The 26780-nt window shown below is 39.7% G+C and overlaps 1 protein-coding gene and 1 long non-coding RNA gene across 6 annotated transcripts in view; one reads left to right on the top strand and one right to left on the bottom strand.

Annotated features, from left to right (window-relative positions):
- LOC122878537 (limbic system associated membrane protein) overlaps positions 1-26780 on the top strand; it is a 455066-nt gene that overhangs the window by 268794 nt on the left and 159492 nt on the right. The window lies entirely within an intron of this gene.
- Positions 9982-21484, bottom strand: LOC122878538. Its single transcript, XR_006378505.1, has 4 exons — positions 21036-21484; positions 20715-20770; positions 17285-17337; positions 9982-17168 (listed from the first exon to the last, which is right to left on the bottom strand). It is a non-coding gene; the product is annotated as an uncharacterized LOC122878538 (long non-coding RNA).

Raw genomic sequence — 26780 nt, 5'->3', positions numbered from 1 at the left:
TTATTTCCAAGGTTCTCTAAAAACTCCACTGCTGTGGAGAACAATAGTACCTTTGAAAAGTTCCAATCTGGCTTTCATCAGCACCACAGCACTGAGACAGCCCTTATCAAAGTCAGTAATGACCTTTTAATGAATGCATACGCAGGCATGTGTTCAATTCTTGTGCTGCCTTTGACACAATTGATCATGGCATTCTTCTAGATAGATTGAGGCACTGGGTGGGCGTATCTGGCACTGCACTAGACTGGTTCTCATCTTATTTGCCCAATAGGAAATTCTGCGTCGCAGTTAATAACTTCATGTCGTCGTTTTACCATCCTTCTCCAATATCAAGTACGGTGTGCCTCAAGGTTCAAATCTGGGACCGATACTGTTCTCCTTATACATGCGCCCCTTGGGTGATATCATCCGTAGACATGGGATTTCTTTTCATTGTTATGCGGATGACACACAGTTGTACCTCCCTGTCAAGCCCACTGACCTTAGTATGCCAAGTTCCCTGCAGGACTGCCTATTTAACATAAACAACTGGATGTCGATAAATTTTCTTCAGCTCAACTCAAATAAAACAGAAATCCTTGTTACTGGGTCCCAACATATCACAAAACAAATACTGCCATCTACTGGCTACCTGTCACAACATATCAAGGCTGTTTCAAGAAATCTTAGTGTCCTATTTAATATCAATTTATGTTTTGAGCAACATATCACTAAGCTTGTGCAGTCATCTTTTTATCACCTAAGAAATATTGCAAAAATATGATCCATTTTAAATTTTAGTGATGCAGAAACTGTTGTACATGCTTTTATCTCCTAACACCTTGATTATTGTAACAGGCTGTTCACTTGTCTTAATCAAAACACTTTTAAATGACTGCAGACTGTACAGAACTCAGCTGCTAGGCTTTTAACCAGGACCAAGAGGTACGATCACATCACACCTGTTTTAGCCTCTTTACATTGGCTCCCTGTTTGTTTTAGGATTGATTTTAAGATCTTATTGATTACTTTTAAGGCTGTTCATGGCCTGGCCCCAGATTATATTTTAGACCTTTTATGCCCTTATGAACCTTCAAATTTTTGAGATCTTCTGTCTGTTCCTGTGTCCAGGATGAAAACAAAGGGGGACAGAGCTTTTGCCATCAGGGCCCCGAGGCTCTGGAACAACTTGCACAAATAAATTAGGTTGTCTGAGTCAGTGTCTTCTTTTAAGTCTCTTCTCAAAACGCATTTTTATCGGAAAGCATAACCTGATCTTACCTGAGCTAGTCTGTTTATTTCATTGTTTTTATGTATTTTAGAATTCACTGTGGTATTTTATTCCTCTCTCTGTGAAGCACTTTGTACCTTGTTTTAATAAGTGCTCTATAAATAAGTTTTATTATTTTATTATTTATTATAACATTGTTATTTATGAATATCAGTGACTTAATTTTACTTGGCCCAAAGGGCATTTCTACATAGCTTTCAAACCCACATCTTTGTGCAAAATAAGCATTCATATGCCTGAAAAGTTCATTAAAGTTGTGTTAAGTTTTCAATTTGCTTAATTACTATAGCCTATAAAATGCAGGGGTTTGCAGACATTTGCATCTTATTGCTTTGTCTCACAATGCCGAAGGACATAACGCAATGTGGTATGCCTGAAGTAAACATTGTACCCAAAGACTAGGAACAGGTGGCCAAGTACAAATACACAGTCCCTTGGAGAGATGGCAGTAACAGCCTTCCTTTGTGTCTTCTAACAGAAAGGAAACAAAGGAAGGAAACCGCTCAGCCTATTTAACCATGGCTTCGTTCAGAGGTTTATAAGCCATTGCTGTTTTATTTCTTGAGGGCATTTTCATTCAATTTTTATATTCCTGCAACAGAGGCTGTCAAAAATAAATCATATACATTAAAGGATGGTGTTGTGAGTTGTGTGATATGTTTGGCATGTTTGGAGGGAAGTGAGCATAAAAATTAGTTTTTGTGTTTAGGCTTGTATTTGTATGTATCATAAGTTTCAATATACACCTACAGTATGTTTGGGTGTGTGTCCGTGTTTCCCACTAACGCCTATGTGAGAAGCCTAATGTACCAGGGTTAAAAGGATTAAAAACCTCTATGGTTATCCAATCAGCCGTGGCAAAATACACCAAAAGGGGTTGGCGGACACACTCCATTGACTGCACCAAGGACCAAAATCATCTTTTCTACCATATTGTCAGATGTGGATAGTAACGAGTTACATATACTCCGTTACATGTACAGTAAACTATACTTGTCTGAGTATTTTTAATGTAGCATACTTTTCACTCTTACTTCAGTAGATTTTTTATTTTTTCTCTGTTACATTTAGATCAGGCTACTTTTATTTATTTGTTATTTTATGCATTCATGATCCGTTAAGAGGGAGGTGGTCAGCTGGTCCCAGGTCTGCTGGCGTACTGTTATCCTGCCGCAGCCACGCCTCCACGTGACTCTGTTCAAAGGAGCATAATGACTGAAGCTACAGCAGGAGTATGGCTTTCAAACCATGATGCTTCAAAATTACTACTACTCCTGCTTTCTGTCGTAATGTAAATATTCAAGCAAACAGTGTGTATTTAACTGCTTTTTGACATACCAGACACACCTGAAGAAGCTTCCTCTGATGTGTATGTGTGTAGGTGTGTTTGGAGGTGTGAGATGCATCTACCATGCCTCAGTGAACTTTGTCTGACTCACTTTTGGAGCACTGATTTTCTTTTTTATCCTGCATCTTTACATTGCATTTTGAATTAGGATTTTTTTTTTCAGTGAAAGGCTGATTTTGCAACCCTCACCTAATTTAGCACACTAACACTCTGATATGCTATATATCTCTTTGAAGAACCACCAGGGCTAAAGACAGAACCTGATGGTTTCACATGATTTGACTTCAAAACCGTAGTTATGTAATCCACCAACCAACTCTCATGTTAAGAAGTGGAAGCGGCAGAATAATTTCCTATAGACTGATAATGTATCTGTTCTGTATCATCTGTATGTATCTGTTTGGTAGAGCACACACATTTTGAGCTGTGCTATCTATCTGGTTGAAAAAATAAGTGTACATAACTCCTAAATCTCTAGCACACTGTGGATGCATGTTAGGCCAAAAAATAAATACATAAATAATTCCCAAGGTGCATTGTGGTTATCAGAACCAGACCATAGCAGCAGACAAATTACTCATTACATGTGAAATTTTCATAATTCAATTTTTTTATTCATTTTCATTTAACACAATGATGTAAATGAACACCCCCGAAAAAGTCTGATGACTTTGTAATAATTAAGAAAAAACAAAGAAAACACATGCTCTACCTATCAGTACAAAAGTCCATTCATGGTAAAGGTAGTATTGCTAACATTTTTAAAATAAAACTGAATATTACCAATGAATATAATGTTATTATCGTATGTTGTCAGTATGATAAATCTAATGTAATTTCATTATATATTTGTTAAAGTAAAACATACAACCAGATTAATCTTATCACCAAAATTGTTCTCAGTACAATATGATTTTATACTCTTTATCATTTCTTGTATTGTCAAAGCATTTTTATAGCACAAAAATGGTTCTGATTGTGTAGAAACCACAGAATCTCTCTCTGTCACTCTATAATACCATTTTCTGTTAAGACTGTCTATGTAGCGGGGCTTGTCCAAGTCTTAGACACTAATCCTCTCAATTTCTATTCAGATTCAAACTCACATTCACTAAAGACTTCTGCCAAAGTGACACATAGGAAAGGTATGCTATTCACTGACTGTACACAGTGAGTGGAATGTGTTCCTAACAGTGCCTGTCATAGACTTGCATAATAAAATGGTACAGCATGCAAATTTATTATTTTTTATTTTTTTTGCCTACATAACATTTATTCAAAGGTAAGACTATTCAGAGCATCAACGTCCCCCAGTTATTGTAGATGTTATCCCCGTAGTGGCATGATGACATTGTGCAAAGAGTTCCGCAATACCGAATGGCTGCTGTCAGGAAAGTAAAGGAAGGGGTTTTCATCCTGGAACACCCCCAATGCAAATTGTGCTTTAGGGCGCAAGGGAGCTAGACTTGGTGAATTAGCCTTAAAGTGGGGGCATACATTTTGTGCTCACTATTGGTAATGAATAGGACTATTTTTAGCAAATAAGTCAAGAAACATATTTCTTATTAGCTCATGCAGCTGACTCACAGAATATATGAAAATATGCAGAATTAATGTAGAGCTCCCTTGCAGTGCCGTGATGATGAATTAGCTCCTGAGGTTCTTTTGTGATATGCCATTAGCTGTCCAGCAACTATATGTGTCATGTTTGAACAACAACATTCTTAGCTTTGCTGTCTGAAAATCAGACTTTTCAAACTGGCCCGGCATAGCCCCGCTGTGTGGCCACAAACTGTGCTGACTCTCGCGAGGAGTGTTTCAGAGGGCCAAGCTATAAGGACACATGCACCAGCTGCGTATTGTATTCTCTCTTTCTTTGTGAGTGAGCAAAGTGCTCTCCTGGGTAGTCTCTCTCTTTGTTCTTTGTCCTAGACTTACAGTAGCAGTTATGGCCCATTGCACCATTTCTGTGACATTTCTTAGACACATTCTGAAGAGACTCGATGTGAGGAAACAGTTAGTAGAGTGGGTCTTTCCACAATCATGTCACACCGTAGTATTACAAAGGCAGACTGAGGAAAAGTTGAAGATGCAGCCCAGTTCCTGCAGCTTTTTCCCAAGATGCATTTTGTCATGCATTTATGATAAGCTACCTATGATGGAAAGTTTAGAGATTTTTTCTTATGCTGACAATGAACAAAGCAGGCTTGACAATAATGGAGCCATCGCACCCATTACCCTGAGGACATATGATAGACGTACCCACAATCCCCTTTGTTCTCTGCTACCTTTTGGCAGGTTGAAACTGTTGTACTTCCCAGGACTTTAACACTGTGCATAAGGCAAAGCTAAGAACTCAGGAAGATGCTGGTGATGGTGACAGCAGTAGGGGAGACAATAATGAAAATAATATGCACGAGTAGGAGGACTGGTGGTGGTGCTAATAAACTGTCATTCTAGAGAATATTCAAATTTTAATTATGGTAATGAACTTTTCCCATTATCATTAGCAGTGAGATGCTGTCATTAATGTCATTTTGACTGACTGTGCTGTATTTACATTTTTTTTCTCCTCACCTAGACTTGCTAAAAACATTTTTTGTCACCATTCATCACATGAGGGTTTACTACGAGATCTATCTCAGCAGCAAGGTGGAAAGGAAGGCAGAAACAAACCCAAGGGGTGTCATCCAAAACCTTGATAATAGCCATGGAAATGATGCATTTACTAACAATTAATATACCAGACTGTTCTCACCAGAACAATGTCCATAGAGGTTGACTGTGCAAGCAGCTTATTACTACCATATACCATATATAAAGATGGACGACATGACAGCTCAACAAAAGTGAAGCCAAAACATTTTGATCGCCCCCTGGTGGATGGCTGCAGTATAGGTCATATACCTCGCCCCCTCCATGTTAGTGTATGGGACATGAGCCAAACTAAAAACTCAAAGTACACGTCAAATAAATATTTCCCAAAGATGGTTTCTGTCATTTTAGGTAGTTCTTATCACGCTGATATATGTTCAAGTGTTAATTTTTCTGATAAGTTTGGTTTCAATTAGTTACTTGATGCTATAAAAAGGACGTTACACATCACGATTGACAGCTGAGGCTGGCTTGTGATTAGGTCGGCTGGGTGTATGGGTGGGAACTCGACACCGCAGCTCCAACTCAAATCACTACTGCGCAGACTCTGTCTCCAAATAATGTCACCAGCGGGAGGATGTGGAGATGCGTTGTCCATCTTTATATACAGTCTATGATTACGACCCATGTTTACATTTATTGTATTATGCGACCTCTAGAGGTCATGGTAATTATGATGGGAGCAAACCAGGAAGTCAGGTGACATAGTATAAAGAGCTAGAAACAAACAAACATAGGACTTTCACCCAGGAGACCAGGGTTCATGTCTCATGTGAAACCAAAAGTCAATGTTGACTTATCTAAAGTTTAAAGTTACATAACGTTATGTTTGTGACTTACGTAACGTACTTAACTTACGTTAGTTGCATAACTGGCGTAATGTGCTTATTTTAACCCAAACCATGATGTTTTCCTAAGCCTAACCAAGTAGTTTTTTTGCCTAAACCTAACCAAACTGTGACCGACTTATGTAATGTATGCTTGCAGCCCGTCCTCACCTTACAGCCCGTTCTCAACTGCCACCGGTAGGGGCGTTAATTTAGGAAACACTCCTGTGGGTCGTATTAGCGGGTAAGAACAAACAACCTATGTGGTCATGTGGGTTGGAGGATTTGCTGAATTTACACATGAATCATTTTGGAGCACATGTGAGAACCTGAAAAGGCGCATGCAGTAGAAGGTAGGAGGTGTATTGAGTATTAAAGCCAAGGTTTTATTTATTTATATATTTTTACATTTATTACATTTTTTCATCAATGCATTTAGATGAACATTAATGCAGTTGCTGCCTTTTCTACCTCTATCCTGGGGTCAATGACTATTGCAGGAGTAACAGGGAGTGTAATTACCCTGGCTTAAAGCTCTAAAGTTTCACATCCAGAGCTGCTGTAGAGCTACAAGTCAGCAGTATTCTACAAACCAGTGGACAAATCAAAAGGGCGGAATACTTTAGTTTGAAAAACAAAAGCTTGTGTGGCCTTGTATCTAGAGCTTCTGGTCTGTAAGAACAATACTGCTAACACTAAATGTAGTAATCAACCTAATTTTTACTTTTTCCAAGTATATATCACATATCACTGTGGCAACTCTGTTTGGCTCTAAACTGCCACCACTCTAATGAAACTAAATGAAGGGATCAGTGATGTAAAGTTGAATGGAAATCATTTGATTATGAACCAAAGGGTCTGTGAACCCCAATGATTCCTTCCTTCACAATGTCACAACTCCCTGTTGTTTTGATTATGTAAGAGCTGTACCATGGAAGAAGTCAAATGCATCACACTGCACCTCCACAATACTTTATTGACAGTAAGACTAAAATACAACAGCAAAGACTTTTATCATTTAGTGTGATAGCATACCACAACCCAAGAACTTGAATTTTCTCATCCAGGCTGGCGGAAAAAAAACAAAAAAAAAACATATTTTGAGCAAACTCTTCTATCTTAGGGAATGTCATGAGTCTAAAAGGAGTTTGACATGGTGCAAGATCTATGGCTCCATCCCGCCTGACTTATCCCTGATTCAGAGTTTGTTAATCCAGCATATGGAGCGCAGTGAGGGAGTGATAAATGTTGTGTTTGTATGCTGTGAGGAGAAACAGGGAGAGATCACAGGATACAAGAAACAAGACACTATCACAGCCGAGACAAAAGAGGCAGAACCTGAGGGATATGTTTCTGAGTGCATGCCGTTGACTAACAGGTGTGTGTGCAATTGGGTTTACTGCGTTTTCCAAGCTGATGTTTGTGTGAGTTAGTTCATGTTTGTGCGCTCGTGTCTGTTTCGTGACAGCTTAAATACTTCTATGCTATAAAGTTTGTTTTCAAGCGCAAGTGTGTTCGTGTTAATATTCACATGTGTAGTGTGTGTTAGTGTTCAACATTACAGTGCATGTGTGTCCCTGTCAGCAACAGTAAAAACAGTAGAAAATCCCATTAGCTACAGGGAAGAGCTAACAAGTGAGAAGAAGCTTATTTAATGCAGCAGAACTTGCTGGTCCCCTTGTTGCCAAAATCTGCCAGGTGTCTTGGTTTGGTTGCTGATGGAGAAACCGAGATCCCCTCACCCACCGAATACAATGCTTTTTTGAGAACATAATCAATGCACTTAACCTTTGTTCCACCTCATTACGTAAAACAAAGAGACATAATGCCAGTTTTGTCTATGACACACAAGCTGGCACTTGAAAGGAAATCTGCCTCATATGATTTGGCAAAGAGAGAGTAATGAGAGGCAGAGTGAAGAAAGACGTAGGGAGGGAGGGGAGAGCAAGAGAAGAAAGAGATTGATCACTGAGTGGGTGGAAATGTCAGTGTGCTCCAGGCTATGCATTTTCCACATGTGGAAGCTGCCATTTTTACTCTTTTTCACACTTCAGTCTAATGCTCTCTCAGACTTCACCTCACAAGCACCTCCAGTGTCTCTCTCTGGCTTTATGTTTCTCTCCCTCCCTCTCCTATATTCCCTGTTTGTCTTCTGCTTATATCACTCACAGGTACGTAGCGGACAATATTCCCATGATAACTTATTTTACTTTTCTTTTCCTTTATAAGAAGTGCTTTTCCCACATTTTAGGCTAATACAAATCTTTATGACTAAAACAATTTTCTCTCTGGTAGTGGTATTTGGGTAATGCCTTTGCACAGCTTTTTACAAGTGCATTGCTGGTCCCTTCCTTTCATGCCCACCATCATCCTCCCTGCATTACATTTTGTTACCTCTCCTCCTCTTGTCTCTCTGCTCCTCCAATTTTCTCCTCTCTGCTTCCTCCACAGGAAGCCAGTGCTTCCCCTTAATTGACCGGTTTTGTCAAACTCCCATATCCACTGTTTAAGGATAGGTGAAGAAATATGCGTGTGTGCAAATGACTCAGTGTGTTTATTGTTGTCTCCCTGTGTGTGTGTGTGTGTGTGTGCTTGTGTGTGCAATTATGTTTGTGTGCGCTCACAGCATATTACTGTGCTTTACCCCTTCATCTAAGCCTCCGCCAGGCGCGTTAGCTTGCCCACCAAGAAAGCCAGGATTTGCAGAGAAGGCCATAATTATAATCAATCATAAGGTAAAGCCACTTCTGAGACATGCAGGGGTTTCAGCCTCCAACGGCTCACTGCTGAGCAGCATGGGAGCCCGCCAATTAAGACTCCTCAGCTCAACACTGTATACGCTCAGCTCAGTCACACTGTTAAGGAGTGGATCCTCTGGGCTTCAGCCAACAATCATCCAACATGTACACATATATAGCAAACACAGCTGGAAGCAAGATGTTTGTTCTCTGCACAGGGTTGTTTATTGATAGAATATTCATTGTGTGTACACTCAGTGGACACTAGGTAGACCCCTTGTTTTCACATACAAAAGCTTTGATCATATGTGTGTCACGTATCACTAAAACCGAATGCATATGATGTCTATCAATACACATTTACCTGACACAGAATGTTATTTGCAGTTTTGTATCATAGTTTGGCAGTGTTAGCCAGTATTCTTTGTTATATTTTCAACAGAGCTCAGCGCTAAATTTTCTATATTTAATATTAAAATAACAAACTCGTCCAGCCCTGTTTCCTGATTAGTTCTTTGCCAACAAGACGCCTGAATCTATCTTCCATAATATAAAGCTATTATGCTAGTGTTTCTTGCATCATCTCTTATTTTGGTCCTTTAAAAAGAACTCAATATGAGGGCATACTCATGCACAAGATTTCTCTGCTCCACTTTGATTACAGAGCTGGCATGTTGCAGACAAAACCTACTTACATTTTCTACTGTGGGATCATTGCGTGCCTGCAGGCCAAGCTTAGTGGCAGATGCACTGGCCCCTATGACACCCTCCTTAATCTGATTAATCTCTTTCCACACACCACATCATATGTACTGTATTTGTGCAATGATATTTCTTGCTAGTGTGTGTGGGTTCAGACTGTGAACCTCATTGATTTGTTGAAGAGATTTGTTAAGCAAGATTTCTAGCATTTAATTGTGGATGTGTGTACATGCATGCTTTCTGCATATATATACAGTATATTAGTGGATGTATATATACGTACATCACCTGCATGCGTGTGTGTGCAGGTCTTTTAAGCATGCGTGGGTAGCGCACATGTAAGCATACACTAGTGGATGAATGTGCAGATATGTGTGTTGAAAAGTCGAAATCCCTCCAAGGGACATATGACATATACAATATGTCATAGAACCATGTAGGCTGGAGCATCATGAGTCTTGTTCCAGCAAAATAATGATTGAGGCAAAAAGGGAGGGAATTAGAGAGGAAACATTATCATTGCCAGCAAATGAGGAGGTCCCTTACCATCAATGACAGTTTTCTCTTAGCTAATAACAAAGAGGTTGCCGCAAACACAGGTTGTTAGTGTCAGCCTCCAAGTTGAGGAGCTAAATTTAAGGTGGTGGAGGTATTATCATCACATGAGAAACTCAGGATAAGATGACCTGAACATGCAGCTTTTCTGACCTCTTCACATTGAAGATATGATGTCATTGTGTTTGTCCATTCACATGTGCACTTCTGTGTCTGCCTCAGAGTGTGCTATTGATTTTGCCATTATTATTTTTCTCAAAGCAGAATGGAGATAGGTTGGATATGTCTTTGCTGCAAGCTGTGTTTGTGAGTGGTACTGTGCATGTATTTGTGTTCTTATGTGTACCCTGTGGTGTGCATTGGAGAGTGGAGAAGAAGTAGAAGAAGCAGTGGCTAAGTCGTTAGCACAGCAACAAGTTCCTGGGCTTAATTCCCAGCAGTGGCCTGTTCTGTGCAGTTTGCATGCTATCGAGGTGTTAAATTAATGATAAATTAGTGATTATATCATATAGTGTTACGAGTATTATGTTAAGTTGTGATAGAGTTGTCACTGCGTTTATGGATGTGATAAACTATTTAGATCACACCGTTGAGTGTCTCTATGTTGAGAGTGTTTGGGTGTATTTTTGTGAGTGTGCTTCATCATTGTTTTAACACTCCCTTTGATTAAATTTGTGTTTTGTAAAAAAAAAAAAAAAAAAAAAAAAAAAAGATCTGCACATCACAATAAAAAGCTGTTTGGGGCAGAAATCGTCTTTGGTCTAATTGATTTCAATAGGAGAACAGTTCTTCATCTTTATCCTGCCCTGGGAGATCATTTTTAGACAATCTCATTATACTAGCTCATATTTCGAAGAACGCCTAGGTTCAGGTACAAATTGTCCTTTCATCTTTTGCTGCGCTGCTCAACTAACGCTCGCCACCGTAAGGGGAGTGGGAAGTTCACCAATTCATCAAAGTTTTTTATCAATTCCCTTGATATCACTTCTTAATTGAGTGCTGTCGCCTCAGTGAACTGAGGCCAACTCAGGACACCCCAGAAACAAATTGAGTGGACAATCTACCCTGCAACCACAGAGACATGGAATGTTAAGGAAATTAAACTCCTTAAGACCAATGTGACAAAAAAAAAATACCTTAGCTGAACTTTGTGAAACTGTCATGCACTACACTGAGCACCACATGCCGTAGTAGCTCATGTTTTAACTACATGGCCAACCAAGGCCTGCCAGGGCTTATTCATAATTTAGCCACAACTTAAACCCAGTTCCCCTGTCCCCAACATCAAACTCTCTCATTCTTTTAACATCTTGTTGCCAAAAGAAATCAACATCCAGCTGGCCTGCAGCTTCAAATAAACTAATGGTGTTTTTTGATCCATAAACATCGTGTACTGGCCATCTGGCAAAACCCCACTTGGCCATGCACAAGTTTACTCAGTGAGAATTCTAAGTGTCTGTGGTGTGAGATGTTGTCAAATCTGACTACTGGATCTTGCTGAGCCTTTAGCACACCTGTTCTGAAGAGCATGCTCATTCTTTTCAAAGAACTGAATATAAAATTGACACAAGATATCACCATCCTGTGTGCTGGTGCTGTTAAGTAGACTGCGATGGAGGCTTTGACCCATTGTTGCAACCAGAAACCAGCAAATAAATGTGATTTCAATAACATGGACTCCCTCATATTGTTATTTAAAATTGCATGTAATATCTACGTATATGGATCTCAGTGTATATATAGTGTATATATATTGTACGTCTCCGTTGTGTCAGTACAGATGACTTTTGACCTCTACAAGCTGAGCCTCAGCTGGAGGCCTGGCAGACCTGCTGCTGTTTGCCATCCAGCAGGTTTACTGCAGCCCTATTATATTCATAACACACGCACGCACGCACGCACGCACACACACACACGCAGACACATCCCCACCACCACCCCGGTCCTAGATTATAGTGACCTACATTTGGTGGATATTATTGAACTAGGTTACTGCTAATCAACTGTATGCCCTTAAGCATTGAAAGTGTGTGTATGTGTGTGCGCACATGTGCAGAACAACTGAGATTGATTGGTGCATATTGGTTGGTTAGCATGTTGGTGTGTTGATGTGTATGTGATTATGTGTGTGTGTTTCTGTTAAATTACCAGTACAGTGTTATTGTACTGCACTATATAACCAGCTGTGGCATGATTGTAAAAAATATGCGACTGACACAAGCTTTCTGGAAATGCCATCCCCTCTAGAAGATTAAAATATTTAACTTCCTTAGTACTGGCTTTGCAGACATCCTGCATTAATCTGGATCCCCGCCATGTAGTCAGCACTCCCACATTCACCCACTCATGCACTGACTTACACACACACACACACATACATATTCATGTACATATGTACAGTATATTGTATGGTACGAGGCAGGCAAGCTCCAGTGGCAATTTAGAAATAGATCAGTGTGGCTGGTGTTGCAGCGACTGGAAACTCATTATTGCTGGCCTAGATATTCACATTTACACCCTTTTCCTCCAGTGTCATGCACACATTAAGCTCTACATGCATTCACATGCAAATACATAATAGTACATGCACAAATCTACTGTAAGTTCTCACACAGAATTCAACTAGCTCCCTCACATCCACCAAATACACAAATATAAGAACACTACATCCCAAATTCACCATATCTCATCATCTGTCATAGTAAAATACAATTAACCCCCTGAAAGATGTAAACATTTTTTCTCCTTTTAAAACTGTTTTTACAAGCCTCTGTTAAAAAAAATAATGAGATTTTTTTCCTTTTATGGGTTTTGGAGGATTTTGTGAAAACGTTACAAAAGTGGTCTTAGCGCTTACAATTATCACCACTTTAATTTTAACAAAGTTCATAGATTATTAGGCATCAATCATTAACTAATATCAAAATCTTAAAAATTTATTTTATTGACATGAAATTGTTTGATACAGCACAATAAAAAGCAAATTAATTTGAATTAAAATTGTAATTGTAATCCATGCTATAATACACCATTACAGTAGCCCATCTACTTCAAGGTTCGATGTGTTTTGCATATCTTCTGCATACCTCGTTTGTGACCAGTGGTTATTTGAGTTATTGTTGCCTTTCTATTAGCTCAAACCAGTCTGGTCATTCTCCTCCGACCTCTGCCACCAACAAGGCATTTTCACCCTGAGAACTGGATATTTTCTCATTTTCGGACTATTCTCTATAAACCCTAGAGATGAAAATCAAAAAAGCCAATCTGGCACCAAAAACCATACCACGTTCAAAGTTACTTAAATCACCTTTCTTCCCCATTCTGATGCTTGGTTTGCACTTCACAAGATTGTCTTGAGCATGTTCATGTGCCTAAATGCATTGAGTTGCTGCCACGTGATTGGCTGAGTAGATATTTGCCTTAATGAGCAGTTGAACAGGTGTACCTAATAAAGTGGCCAGTGAGTGTATATTGTCTGTTAATCCTAACTATATATATCCAAATCATGTGTATTATGCTTTTTTTTTAATTATTAAAGTTTTCTATCACTAAAAATCTTCAGAATAAAGGGAAAAAAATACAACAGGTCAAATACTTATTGGAAAATTGTTGAAAATGGTCCAAAAGAGAGAGCTGGGGTGGGTCAGTGGGAGACAGCCATGTTGTTTGAACTTGGAATGTGGCATGTCTTACAGTATTAATATATAACCGCCAAAAATGTTGCTATAATAGTGTTTAGAGTCTGGGGTGTTGGAAAATGTAGTGTTTGTCTACATTGTCAGGAATAGGTACTACTGGACAGTTTCAAATAGATGTTGCATTTCCTCCAACTCTGTGCTATTTGGCACTAATGAAAGGATAATGGTCTGCTGCTGCTTGAGTGGACTGCAGAGCCTCTTCACACTCTGAATGTTGTCTTTCTGTTAGCTGTAACTGTTTTGACATTGAGGTTGTATGATAGAGTGGTTGTCTGCATGCCTGCATGATAAATTGAACTGCATAGGAAAATACTGCACTATGGAGGGATGGAATGTGCTGAATGCAGATGTGGTAATTAAGAGAGAGTGTATGATAGAAATAGTGTGCTGTCAAACCTTGCCACAGTGGTGATTGTCAAGGTTACTGGGCTTTTGACCGTGGGAGGCCTCATTCCTCAGCCATTCCACACTGTCAGATACCACCTTTCTCTCAACTCAACCCACTCCTCTCTTCCTTCTCCTTGCTTAGGGTTTCCTCTTTTCTGTTTCTCTTATTTTCTTTAGTTACTTTAAAGGAGCAAACTTTGTTTGAAACTCAAATTACTGAGAAATCACGGTTGAGTGAGTGAAGTGTTTATACCGTCTGTGTGTGGTGGTGGTGGAGGGTGGTTGGGGTGGGAGGGGAGGCTGGTGTTGGCAACACTTTGAATTTTGCTCTCAGTAAACATTGCTTCTTAAAATTTGAAAGGGTTGAACACCAAGAAGTAGCAGCTGCTGCTGCACTGCAGTTTAAATCTTAAACGTGTTACTCTATTTGCCACACCCACTCAGTGATGCCACAGCAGGTGTTTTCCATCAAATGTTAAAGTTGTGATCCTTAAGATTTCTGTCCTAATTCGTCCTAGTTCATTTGGTGACACTCGTGGTTTCTGGTGGTAGCAGCAAGTGTGGTTTAATACAGCACAGACTTTTACTTTTTCAGAAATACAGCAGAGGAGGAACTGGTGTATCAGTTTACAGTGCAGCCAAACAAACTCATGCTGTTTTAATAAAGAAGTCAGTTTTTGCAACCGCGATCTGATTTTATGCGAGTAGTTTCCCACATGACTGAATGGCAGAGTGGAGTTGGTTACCTTGTTTAGCAGTTGGAGGTATGCAGCCATTCGCCTGTAACGCTTCATTTAACAGTTCACTGTTGCTGCTCCTGACTGTTTCATTACTCACTGCAATATTTAAAAGTGATCCACTGACAAAAAAATCCTAAAATGACCACGTCTTGTTTTGTAGACTCATTTCTTGATGAACAAAGGCAGTCAGCACTAACCTTGGTGACAAATACATTACACTTTATGTGACTGCTTCACAATAAAAGCCTAGTTGAATGCTTTTAATGTGAATCAGCAGCTAAATACATCACTGATACAGTGTTAGGCAAGTGAACAGTACACAGTGATGCAGATGTCAATGAGATAAAATTAGGTAAAGCTGTATTACATGCTGCATTGTTTTCTGTGAATTCCTAGTGTGAAGGCAATCTGAATCCAGCACTGATGGTGGACTATGCTACTAACAATGAAAACTACTGTGAAGAAAGATAATTATTGAATGCAAATATATTTAATGGCTATGGCTGAAAAAAAATTACCACAAATTGGGGAGTAGTGCATATTGATTTTGATTTGTTGTTGTGATCTGTCTATGCAATGTAATGCTAAATCAATAGATAACGCCTTTAAAGGCAAAGTACCCTCTTTGACATCACTATTTGGGTTGTAGATAGACCCTTTAAACGTATTCAGTACTGTGGATCTTTGACAGACAATAAACATGCAAATGAGAATGGGAAGAGGATACAGTTGATTACCTGAGGTCCAATCAAAATTACAACCCAATGAACATTGAGCGTAATATGCAAAACAGCTCGTCAAATAAAATAAACCCTGTTTTTTTAACAGACTTGTTGAGGGCCTCTTATTTTTTCACTAGGGGATCCTTGTTTATTCGAGAGCACATAACCCCACAATCTTTCACATAAGAGGCTAAGACGGACTCCAGCCAATGATCTGTTTTGCATTTTCATTCCCATCAATTAATTTATTTCAGTTGTAAAGCCTTTTGTAGGCGTAAATCAGTGGTGATTATTTCTTATCTTTTTTGTCAAGAGTTAGCTGTTTTCTCTCTGTGCGCCTTAATTCTCTTGGGATATGCTGTGCCTCGAAGAGAACAAAGTGTTCAGCCCAACTGATTCAGACATGACACTAATCTCATGGTAAAGGTTGACTTAATGAGAGGATTAGTGACCTAGAAGGAACACACATATGTATGAGGGAATGCACAAAGGCACTGCCATGCGTGAAAGAAAGGGCCACACCCACATTAACAGACATATCAACTGCATTTAGATAGGATATGAAGTTGTTTAGGTAGATTTTTTCTACATTTTCTTATGAAAGGTATTGTCCTCTACACATACACAAATATTCAGGTGCAGAAATATAAATTAATGAGCTCATTAGTCAGATGCTACTAACTCTTTCTAAGTGTCAGACACATACAAGTAAATGAGAGCAGAGCACATATGGATATTTATTTGTTTGCAGAGTGTGCTTCTCCTTGTTGCAGATCGTGCAGAGAGCTTTTGTGTGGTGTAACTTGATATATGTGGAAAAGGGGGGGTTTATTAATCCAAGTGCAAAAATAAACAATAATTAGGGGGAACTTTCATTTCAAACTTTGCAGGGCACCAGGGAATGCATCACTGTAGATTCAACTTCATAGGTACTGATTTAATACTTGTGTACACACATGCACACACATGCTTAGCCTCAAGTACCATAAAAATCCTCCGACTCAGACATACACACAAGTACGCAAACTTTAACCACCCACCTCTAGTAATTATTGTATGAACTTCTGTTCTAAAGGATCAACAGGCAGAGTGGTGGGGCCTCATAGACACATCCCTCCAAGCTGTTTTTCACACCAGTTGAGTGGAGAAGAGGTAGTTTGAAGAAAAGATAAATCACCTCATTACAATGAAATAACTATGTGGCAAATGACATAGTGTTCATGTAAAATGCATGATATCTTGAATTTTAACATATTAGGAGACAGAGAGCTTTTGATGGTCTTTTTGCTGCAGTCTCACAACACCTGTACATTGGAGTCTCACGCTGGGTTGCAATGTGCGACATGCCTTCCAAGAGGAATCCTAATTAGCCGTTGTTGTAAACTTGCACTGTTCCCTTTCATTCCAGCCGTGTCTTGCATAGTTCTTCTTTGACTGTGGCACCGTGTGATGTGGCTCAGGTTGATCTTGGAGAAAAACAATATCGAACATCTTGCCAAGACAGAGTTCACTGCTTCAAAAGGATCCTTGGAAAAGAAAAAAACCTGGAGTTTTGCAAAAAATAGCTACAGTATAATGCTTCCAACCTCCTTCTCAGCATATGTGCAGGTGTTTAAGAACTTCCTAAGTTTTGATGTCTTACCTGATGTGTACTGCTCCACTGAACTACTGCAAGTCCTGTCTCTGGATAAAGTTCTACAGAGAAAGAAAAAATTAAAAACTGAGCATTTTTTGAAAGACAAAAAAACACAACACTAAAGCTATAAGAGCTTGTAGTTATTTTATCCCATGTACTGTATATGTGGGTGAATCTTTACCTCACTCCTTTCAACAACTATCAACATAGAGCAAGGTATGAATGATACTTCCAAAATTACCCATGTAAAAGAAATAACCAACATTTTAAGAGAAGACAGTCAACATGTGCTCGTAAGGTTAATGTCTAATGAATAACCTCTCAGGTCTCAGTATCTGGTTTAAGTATGTGATGCATGTGTCACATTAGTATTTTATTTGTACCACAAACACGCAAACAACTACTTCAATTAGCTGTATCTTCACATGAAAAAAATATAATCTATATGGTTACTGATAAATAATAGCTATACCTCAATGTTTGTCAGCATGTGTCACTATTAAATCCCTAGTGCATATATTACTCATCCACACTGTAAAGGTTTTCTCCAGCGTGTCTATTGCTACTCAGTGTTTCATTTTTTTTCTTCAGGGTGAAAAGCAAATGATTCACTGCTCAAGATGCAACAGATCTAATCAATGTAGACGTGAGTGATTGTGAAGGGTGTGCGAGCCCCGAGGGTGACGGTGGTAATGAAACGAGTTTGATTAGATGACAGAAGAATTGGTTTGTGACTCATCTAATAGTGTCATTGAAGATCTTGACTTCATCCTGCTGATTGGCACGCACACATATTCACTCACTCTCTCTCTCTATCACACACACACACACACACACACACACACACAGCCAATTAAGCTTAAACTTGTTAATACATGACTGCTCAGCTTTGAAAACATACCTCTCAATGTACCTACATGTAGTGAATTTTGCATCACACAGTCTATCACAGACTGGAAAGCCAGTGTGACCCATCGACGCATCTATAACACATAATAGCTGGGACACCACCTAGGAAAAACTTTAACATCGACCAGCCTACTGATTGGACTGATTGGAATTTCCATCATAATTAACAGTATTGTCATTTTTGCCAATCTTTCTAACTCTACAGATTATAGCTATATTAAGCTGCAAGAAGCACTTAATCTCTGTTTACTTTTCTATGCAGGGAATTAGCTAATTGCATAGTAGATATAAAGCATTAGAGAGCCACTGGATTTAACAAGTAGACTGAATCCAACTAACAGGATCAACTTGAGATGAAGTATTAGGATCTTCTGACATTGGCTGATGCAGAATTAGTTATTTATCACAGAAACTTGAAGCATTAAAGTTTCTGATTGCAGGGAAAATGACACTGAGGAAGTAAGGAGGTGTAGTGTATTGTTTTCACTTGGTTAGTACCAGTTACAGTTTGAAACAATTTTCAACATGTAGAGGACAATATATTTAGTGTGCAGTCAAAGTAAATCTTGACCTAGCCTGACATGCACTTGAAGTGAATTTCAGCTGTGATGATAATGACTAACAATGAAGTACTACTACTGTTTTTTACAAGTACTACTAGTATTGCTACTTATATTCCAACTACTACACATACTGCTATTGTTGCTACACTACTCTCTCTCCAACATTTACAAGCAGTCCTACAGCTACCAATACAACCAACACCACATTCTACATAGAGCTCTCTGCTGTATGTCTTTGCGTTTTATCACGGTCTGCCTTCACACATATAGGTGGAATTGTGCAGTTATTGATCCACATTTTATTGCTTCATAACAGGACCTCCTATAATGTGCTGTGTTTTTTTTACCAATGCACCCTCCATGCAGGAGATTGTTCGTGGCATAGTGTGCATACATCTAACCTCAGGGCACACTTATACTGATCTCTGAGATGGAAAAAGCATTTTTCAAGCTAGTGGTTTATATTTTCTGTCTTTTCTGTCTATCTATTGATAATTTATGTTGTTTTGAGTCAAGGGATTTGAGGTCCAGCCTGAAGGGAAAGTCCCTGTCAAACTCTTTTTGTCACCTAGCCAATGGAGGAGGAGTTTCGGGTGTGGAAGAGGTTTTCGCGTTGAAACTTTGTTCTAAGGGACACATGGTGTGGAACTAAAATGGCATCTTTTTTTAACACACCTTTTTTTAACACTACTAATAAGTGGCCTAAGGTTAAATAACATTTTGCTTTATATAACACAGTATCAAAATCAGAATCAGATACAGAAATACTTTTTTGATCCCGAGGGGAAACTCTTTCAATACAGCTGCTCAATATCACGTCAATGCACACAGGAATAGAAGTACTAATAGAATAGAAATAAAATATAGAATATAAATAATAGCTACAATATTACCTAGATTTACCATGACGGTATTTATAGCTATTAGGCAATGTTGTTACATGGTAAACAAGAGGTCAATTCTGTGAATTAAAGCTAGGGTAGGTAATGTATTTCAGAAGTATTGCTTGTTATATTTTTTGAAATTCTCTTTACATCCCAACAACAATCAATAAATCAAATGCTCTGAAAATAAATGAAAAATATCCAATATCTGTGGCTGTTGGAGGCCTGTAATAAGCCTACCTGCCTATCTACCTACCTACCTGCACGCATTCTGCCCTGCACTCATTGCACATGAAAATGTGTTTTGGGGGAGTGGCTTTGGAGGGAGGTCTTAAGGGAGGGGGTGGGGTTTGGATAAATTTAAAATCCAGCTGTCTCTTGCTCGTCTCTCCAACAATACCTACTCTAGCTTTAATAATGTTCTCATTTCATGTCATACAAAAGTAAAAGTTGGGTTAAACATTAAGACAATGTTTGCTGGTTAATGTTAGCTGAGTTTGTGATTGGTTAGATAGCTAATTCACATTAATTCAGACTTGGGTTAAAAAGAAAGAGTATCACAGTGTTACTTCCTCAGGTCTGCACTTTCAACTTTTATGATAGGTAACTGGCACCTTATCTCACATAACAGGGTGAGAAAAAAGAGCAAGGGGGGATGTAAATGTTTGCGTGTGTGTGTGAGACATAAAGAAGGGGAGGAGAAGAGGAGATCTGTACAGTCTCTTCTTTGACTTGATTTCGGCTAAAATGAAGAGTCATTTTATTGTCTTTAAACTTTGCTGTTGCTCCATTAGCGTGACAAGACGGAGAAACAAGCAGGATGACTCTGACATAATCCCAAATTGAGGGGTCCTTAAAGGAAGGTGTGTGTTAGTTATTCAGTGATTGAGTGCAGTACATTTGCCAACTCTCTGCAGAGTTGCTCTTTGAAAACGAGCCAAAGGTTTTTGGCAAAACTGATATCTTTAATATCAAAAAATCTTTATATATTGAGGATATGAAATCTTTAATTAAGACACTTGTGATTACTGTCATTCAATTTAACTGGGAAAGATAACTCTAATGGAATGAGTTACTTACAATGATTGGAAATATCCTCAGTGCAGATATTTAGTGTCAAGGCACTAACTTGTGTCCTGCAATCAAAGGTGGTGGGGCTGATTAGTGTGAAACAGTAATGACTGGAAGCAGCATGATGAGCAACAGTGATGATTAGAACAGCAGTGTAAGCAGTTAAGCTCCAGCACTGTAAGTCAAAGAGGAAACAAATAAAGCAATAGCTTAGGGCTTGTGTCCATATAGCAATAAGTAAATAAGCAAAGCAGAGTTCACAACAATGAAGCTTAGATGAAATAACACACAGTTATAAAATCTATCTCTGCCCAGACACAAGCCTCTTACTTGAGATCACTCTTGATAGTGATTTAATGTGTCAGTCCATCTGTTTGTCCAGTGAAATACTCTCAAGACTCGGATACTGATGGAGCCAGGTCCACGCTGTCGGTGGTTCTAATGGAGGAACTGTTCCTTCGAATGGCAGCGGAGGAAAGCAGTAGTCGACTTTCGGTGGGAAGAGAGCGGCTCAGCGGTGGTCTTTCTCTCCGTGAAGAAGCGGTAAATCCGTGTTTCTTCCTTCTGCAGGCAAAGATTGTTTTGTGGAGTTTAACACAAAGCAGTCTGTTGCTCGTCCAGCGAGTTGAGATTGCCTAGGAAAATAAAAGTTCAATGTTGAGCGTCTCCTGCGGGAACGGAGGTTGCACTGGAAAGACATTGAGCAGTGTTTTGCGCTAGACTTGATAGAAATGATGATGTCATAGCTGTGCACCAGAACTTCCTGCGCCCTGTTTGGCACCTTGTCCCATTCAAGCTTAGATCTTACATCTAAGTGTGAATTAACAGCTGGTGGAGATTTGGCACCGTTTCACTGTCTGGCCTCTTAGTGAAGGCTTTACTTTCCCCAAGTAGGCCTGTCTTTTGTTCTACCCACTCGTGGTGAGGCCCAACACCAGTTAGCTGGCTGCATTTTAGTCAGTGATCAATCAGTAATGATACTACTGTATGTACTCTACATACTTTAGACCTCTTATTCGGAATTATTTTTATAGAGTACAATTCTACTTTATTAGCCATCCTGTGGATACAAAACATAAATGGACTTAGTTTTATTTCAATTAAATATTTTGCACACTGTCAAGCTCACTTTGCACATTTAATCACAGCTGTGATGTTTTATTTTACAAACCATGACCAGCTCATAAATCCACAGGTGGCAAAGATCTTCCAGGCATGTTCCAGGCTGTACATGTTATTATTGGTATGTACAGTAAGCTAGGTCTGGACTGAATTTCTTTATAGTGTCTTTTCCTCATCGGTCCCTCATTCCTCTCCCTCTCTCTGTGATTCCCCAGAGGGTGTTTCGAATTTAAGAAAATTGACTCTGCGTCTCTTTGAGCAGATGCTCCTTCTTGGCAGCAAGAAGCGCTTCATTAGTTATTTAAATCAAAATAGCCCGGTACTGCATATCAGGCACCAAATTAATTTGATATATGGTAAGAGAAAAATAGAGCCATTAGTGGAAAAACAAAAACACAGTGTCAGTGTTGGAGGATTCGCTCTGTCTTACTGTTAACTGTTGCAGCAGCATGTATGGATGTTAGCAGGAGATATCAATGCATTTTTCCATTCCCTTGAAAAATATATGCTGCCCCCAATAATAGCTGAATGGAATTCACACAGGTTCTGTCTGTTTGTCAAGCTATATATAAACATTAGCCATTGTCAGTATACTGTATATACATATCACAGGTCCTGCTGAAAATGTAATCCCAATGTGCAGCCCTGTCATAGATTCTGTATATTTATGTTTGAATCATGAATTTTACATAGCAACCAGTGCCCTGACGTGAATGTCACACATCATGATGATGTATGACCACAGGGGGTTGTGGGAAATGGGCCTTAGACCACAAACAGTATAGCATCATGTGTGTTTCAAACTGCTGCATATACTGAATGTCATTTCAACCAGTAAAAACTGACAGGATGGCCAATTACTTGTATTTAGAAGCCATACTCATGATTCTCTGGGGTATTTCATTTGACACAGTGGGGAGAGAGCAGGTACTTAAATAAATAGATGTGTTTTGGCAGCTGTTAAGATGAGTGGAGTTCCACATCAGAACGGGATGGAAGCAGTAGGTGGATGGCAGTTTATTACATAGGCAAGGGGGCTGTGTGCATGTGTTCATGCCATCTTCCATTCATTTCCCTAACCCTCACTTCCACCATCTTCTCTCCATTCTGTCTAATTGGGCCATTCCTTTACCCCCTCCTTTTCTAGTCCACTGAGAACACCACAATCTGTGTTTAGGCCCTAGTTCTGGTTCCCAATTTGTTTTGCGCAGTCCGCCACCTTGCATTATGCGCTCCCACTTTACATGTCATTTGTAACAATTTGTTGCTTGTTTATATGGAAATCACTATTCCAATTAGGCTAAATAGCAAACAGCCGTGGCTGTCAATACTGTCGTCCCAGCTCAGTCCTGTGGGGGATCGGGCTGAGCTTTATGTCTTCATTCACCACATCGCCATGGCTCCTGACGTCTTTTTATCGTCGCCCGTGTTGAGCCTGGAGTGATTGAGGGTATATCCTCATGAGCGCTTTCCTATCAAGGACAGTGTGGTGACATCGAGTTAGCATATAAGTATCAAAGAGAATTGGACAACGGGATAAATTAGCAGTTCTGCAAGATGAACTTTTCTTTGTTCTTTGTCTGCTGCTTTTTTTCCCCCCACAAGGCGTCATCTTTCACAAACGGATGACTAGGCTTAAAAAGCTAAGACTCTGAGAGATATGGCCTCTGCAATTATACTCCCTTCCCTCAGATTAGTCTGCCTGCCGTTCTGTAATCCTTGTGGGTTATTATGAGCGGAGGAGCCCGGTGGAGAGGTTTTCAGTGATCAATCTTAAACCATCCTCTCTAATTTTCCACGGTCAGTGCTTCCATCCGGCCTGCCCTTGTCGCTTGGCTGCTCCAGCCAATTACGGCCGTAACTATGTCAGTTTATTACAGGACAGGCGTGGCCCTTGCCGCCGTATTGACCTCATGCGATAGGCCCGGGCCTTCCAACCTCCAGGCTCCAATTAATTACTACCATGTCCTTGTTGAGCATGCAAACCTAGAGAGGGTTGAATAAATAACACAATCACTGTTCCTGTTTGTTATTATTTTCTTTCCACATGGATTAGGTTTAATTAAATTGAACACATGTGTGAACATTGGAGCATTATGACAGGTAATAAAGGCAAGATAATGGTTTATTGGCAAGGAATTAAAGTGGCAGATTCCTGCACTTGTTTCCCGGACGGTGCTGCTGTACTATATGCTGTCTCTCCATGTGTCACAGGCCCAATAAAGACAAAAATACCAGAAAATTGAGTTCCCCAGTGTGTATAGAAGTGTTTACTGTTGGCTAATAAGGAGGAGATTAGAAATGTTTAAAGTGAATTATCTGTCCTGCTTTCAGTCTCCCTCCTTCCCCAATTAAATGTATGAAATGTGGCACAGCATGGACTTCCCACTTTTATATTTTGCCCAAAAAATGGGTTTCCAAATTAATATGACAGATCTCTAATGAGAGCTAGACAGATTGCTGACCCGCAGGCAGAGTGGACTACAAAATTAGGACACAGAGAGGAAGAGCGAGAAAGGATGAGAGAGAGTGAGAAGAGAGAGAGAGATATTTAGTTTTTGTATGTGTGTGAGGAGTTCAGTGACACTCAATGATGCTATTATTGATTAGAGAGTTCTATCATTAGCTGAAGTAGACCAAAGGCTGGCTTGTTGAAGCATATGGTTGGCTAGTGCACTGGGTCAGTTCATAGGCTGACCTAATTAACACATTAGAATTTTATCACTGTCATCAGCACAGAACAATAGCATTATATTAATCGGCCACATATGACTTGTTGAAGATCAACTTTTATGAAGGAACAAAACACATCATCAGCAAAGATTTGGTTTAAATTTTTTATTTCGTCAGCAACATCAAGTGTGAATAATTAACTAAATAAAAGTGAGGTACATTGTGGTCATAACTCCACTTGTTGCATGTTAAGTTGAGCAAAAAGCCACTGTATTCCTAAGTACTCCCAAGGAGAACCTTGAAGTGAAAAACAAGTTCAAGAGTGACAATTTTGTTGTGTGAGTCCTTTTCTGTCCCACATTTGCTCTACCCCTGACATTGTGGCTTTGGGGGACCAATTTGTTTGGCAAGTTCCCTTTTTTTTAACAAAAGTGGAGACGAGTAGAGCTGTCATTTCAACTTTCATACTCAGCCAGTCTTTGGTAACCACTTAGAAAGGTTTTGAGACTGAAAGACAAAGAGAGAGAGGATGAGGGAGGCAGATACATTCAGTTCAATTCAATTCAATTCACTTGGGCTTTAATGGCATGGGAAACAGATGTTAAAATTGCCAAAGCATGTGTAAAATAAAACATACATAAACAGAAGCATTGTGATATTAAAATATATGCAGATAAGTAAGTGGATAGACAGTAAATAATGAGAACAGCGTTGTTCAAAAAAAAAGGAGTGTTGAACATTGTGTGTTCTCAGAGTCAGTCTTAAGCGATAACAGCGTAGAATAGAGCTTGTCCTTCAAAGTGACAGTGTTTACTTACTTCCAAACTTACAGGAGTCTCTTCAACACAATGAGCTCCAATGCTCAGCCAAAGGGACACTTATTGTACACAATGGCGATTGTTCCGTAAGAGTTTTATGTCAGTATGAAAATTACACAAAATGACGTGAAAATAGGTTGCTTGTGGACAACATGGGCATAGCCAGCAAAACAAGCAACACATGCTTACAGTAGACTAACTGCTAGTGTAGTGTAGAAAAGAAAACTGAAAGACTCAAACATGAAAAGGACAACTTTTTTCTTAACTTTTTTCTGTTTTTGTGAGTGGAGATTTTTCAGGGGTGCTTCACTGACTCAGAAGTCATCCTCAGCTGTTGCAGTGAGTCAAAAACTGGATGCACTGTGTGCTCTCATTATTTGAACCAGACATTCTCACAGGTATGCATGGGGGATTGGCCCTTGATTGGCCCCCAGTGGAGAAAAAAGAGAGGTATGACTATCTCAATTCACAAGTTCTCAGTCCTTTTTTCTCATGCTCTCTGTCTCTCTCCCTCATTCACAAGACCCTCCCCTCCTTTGATGGCGCCTTCACTGTCCCCCCTCTCCATTAACTATCCCTCTCTCTTTTCTCTCCATTTACCCTTTCACCCTATTCTCTCCCTCCTCCACTCATCAACCACCTTTTCAGTCTATCCCGCTCTGTTGTGGGAGCAGTAACAGAAGGGGACGGCATGAGGGATGGCAGAGCCAGACCATTGTGATGGAGGAGAGGGATGAAGGTGTCCAGGCCATTACTGACAGGGGCTAAGTGGTGCCACGCTGTCCCACTGTCTGACCATCTTAGTGCCTGGCTGGCCTTCACCCAAGTCATTAAAGTCTCTTGTCTCAGCTGCAAAATTAAAGGCCATATCACTAAGGGACAATTTGGGTCTGTGCTAAATCACATTTATTGCAGCTGTATCACTGGCTCTTTGTTCTCGCTTCTGCTCGCGCCTGAGAGGATTATGAGGATGCCAACCAAGAAAAACAACAAAAACTTTCTCTACTTTTGAAGTCAACCATCAGATGCCTCAACTTGCTGCTCCCCACCAAGTTTCATCCATCATGTTAATCTTGAATGATGGCTTTAATCTTTGCCTTGTGTGCCATTCTCCATATTCAAGTTAATCTCCTACTTACCCATAAAGGCACAGTTGAAAAGACAAAGAAAATGAAAAGGAATTGCAGCCAATCAGTGTCAACCTTGAAAGATAATAACTCTGACTCTACGCACCCACACGGGTAACTGTTTCAGGGTTTAGCCTCGGCCGTCAGCGTAGTGATTCTGCTTCATAATTAGTGGCTTGCTGATTATCAGCTGCTTGACCCAGGCTAGGGTTCCTCTCCACTGGGAACAGGAGGGGAGGGGCAGGGGAAGGAAGGGACTAATTGTTGGCTGGAGTGTGGATGCTGTGTTGGTGGATGAATGAGGTGATTAATATGCAAGGAATGGAATGTCCTCC

The sequence above is a fragment of the Siniperca chuatsi genome, linkage group LG7 (assembly GCF_020085105.1).
Source record: "Siniperca chuatsi isolate FFG_IHB_CAS linkage group LG7, ASM2008510v1, whole genome shotgun sequence".
Lineage (NCBI taxonomy): Eukaryota > Metazoa > Chordata > Actinopteri > Centrarchiformes > Sinipercidae > Siniperca > Siniperca chuatsi.
This window is presented reverse-complemented; position numbering and strand designations above follow the sequence as displayed.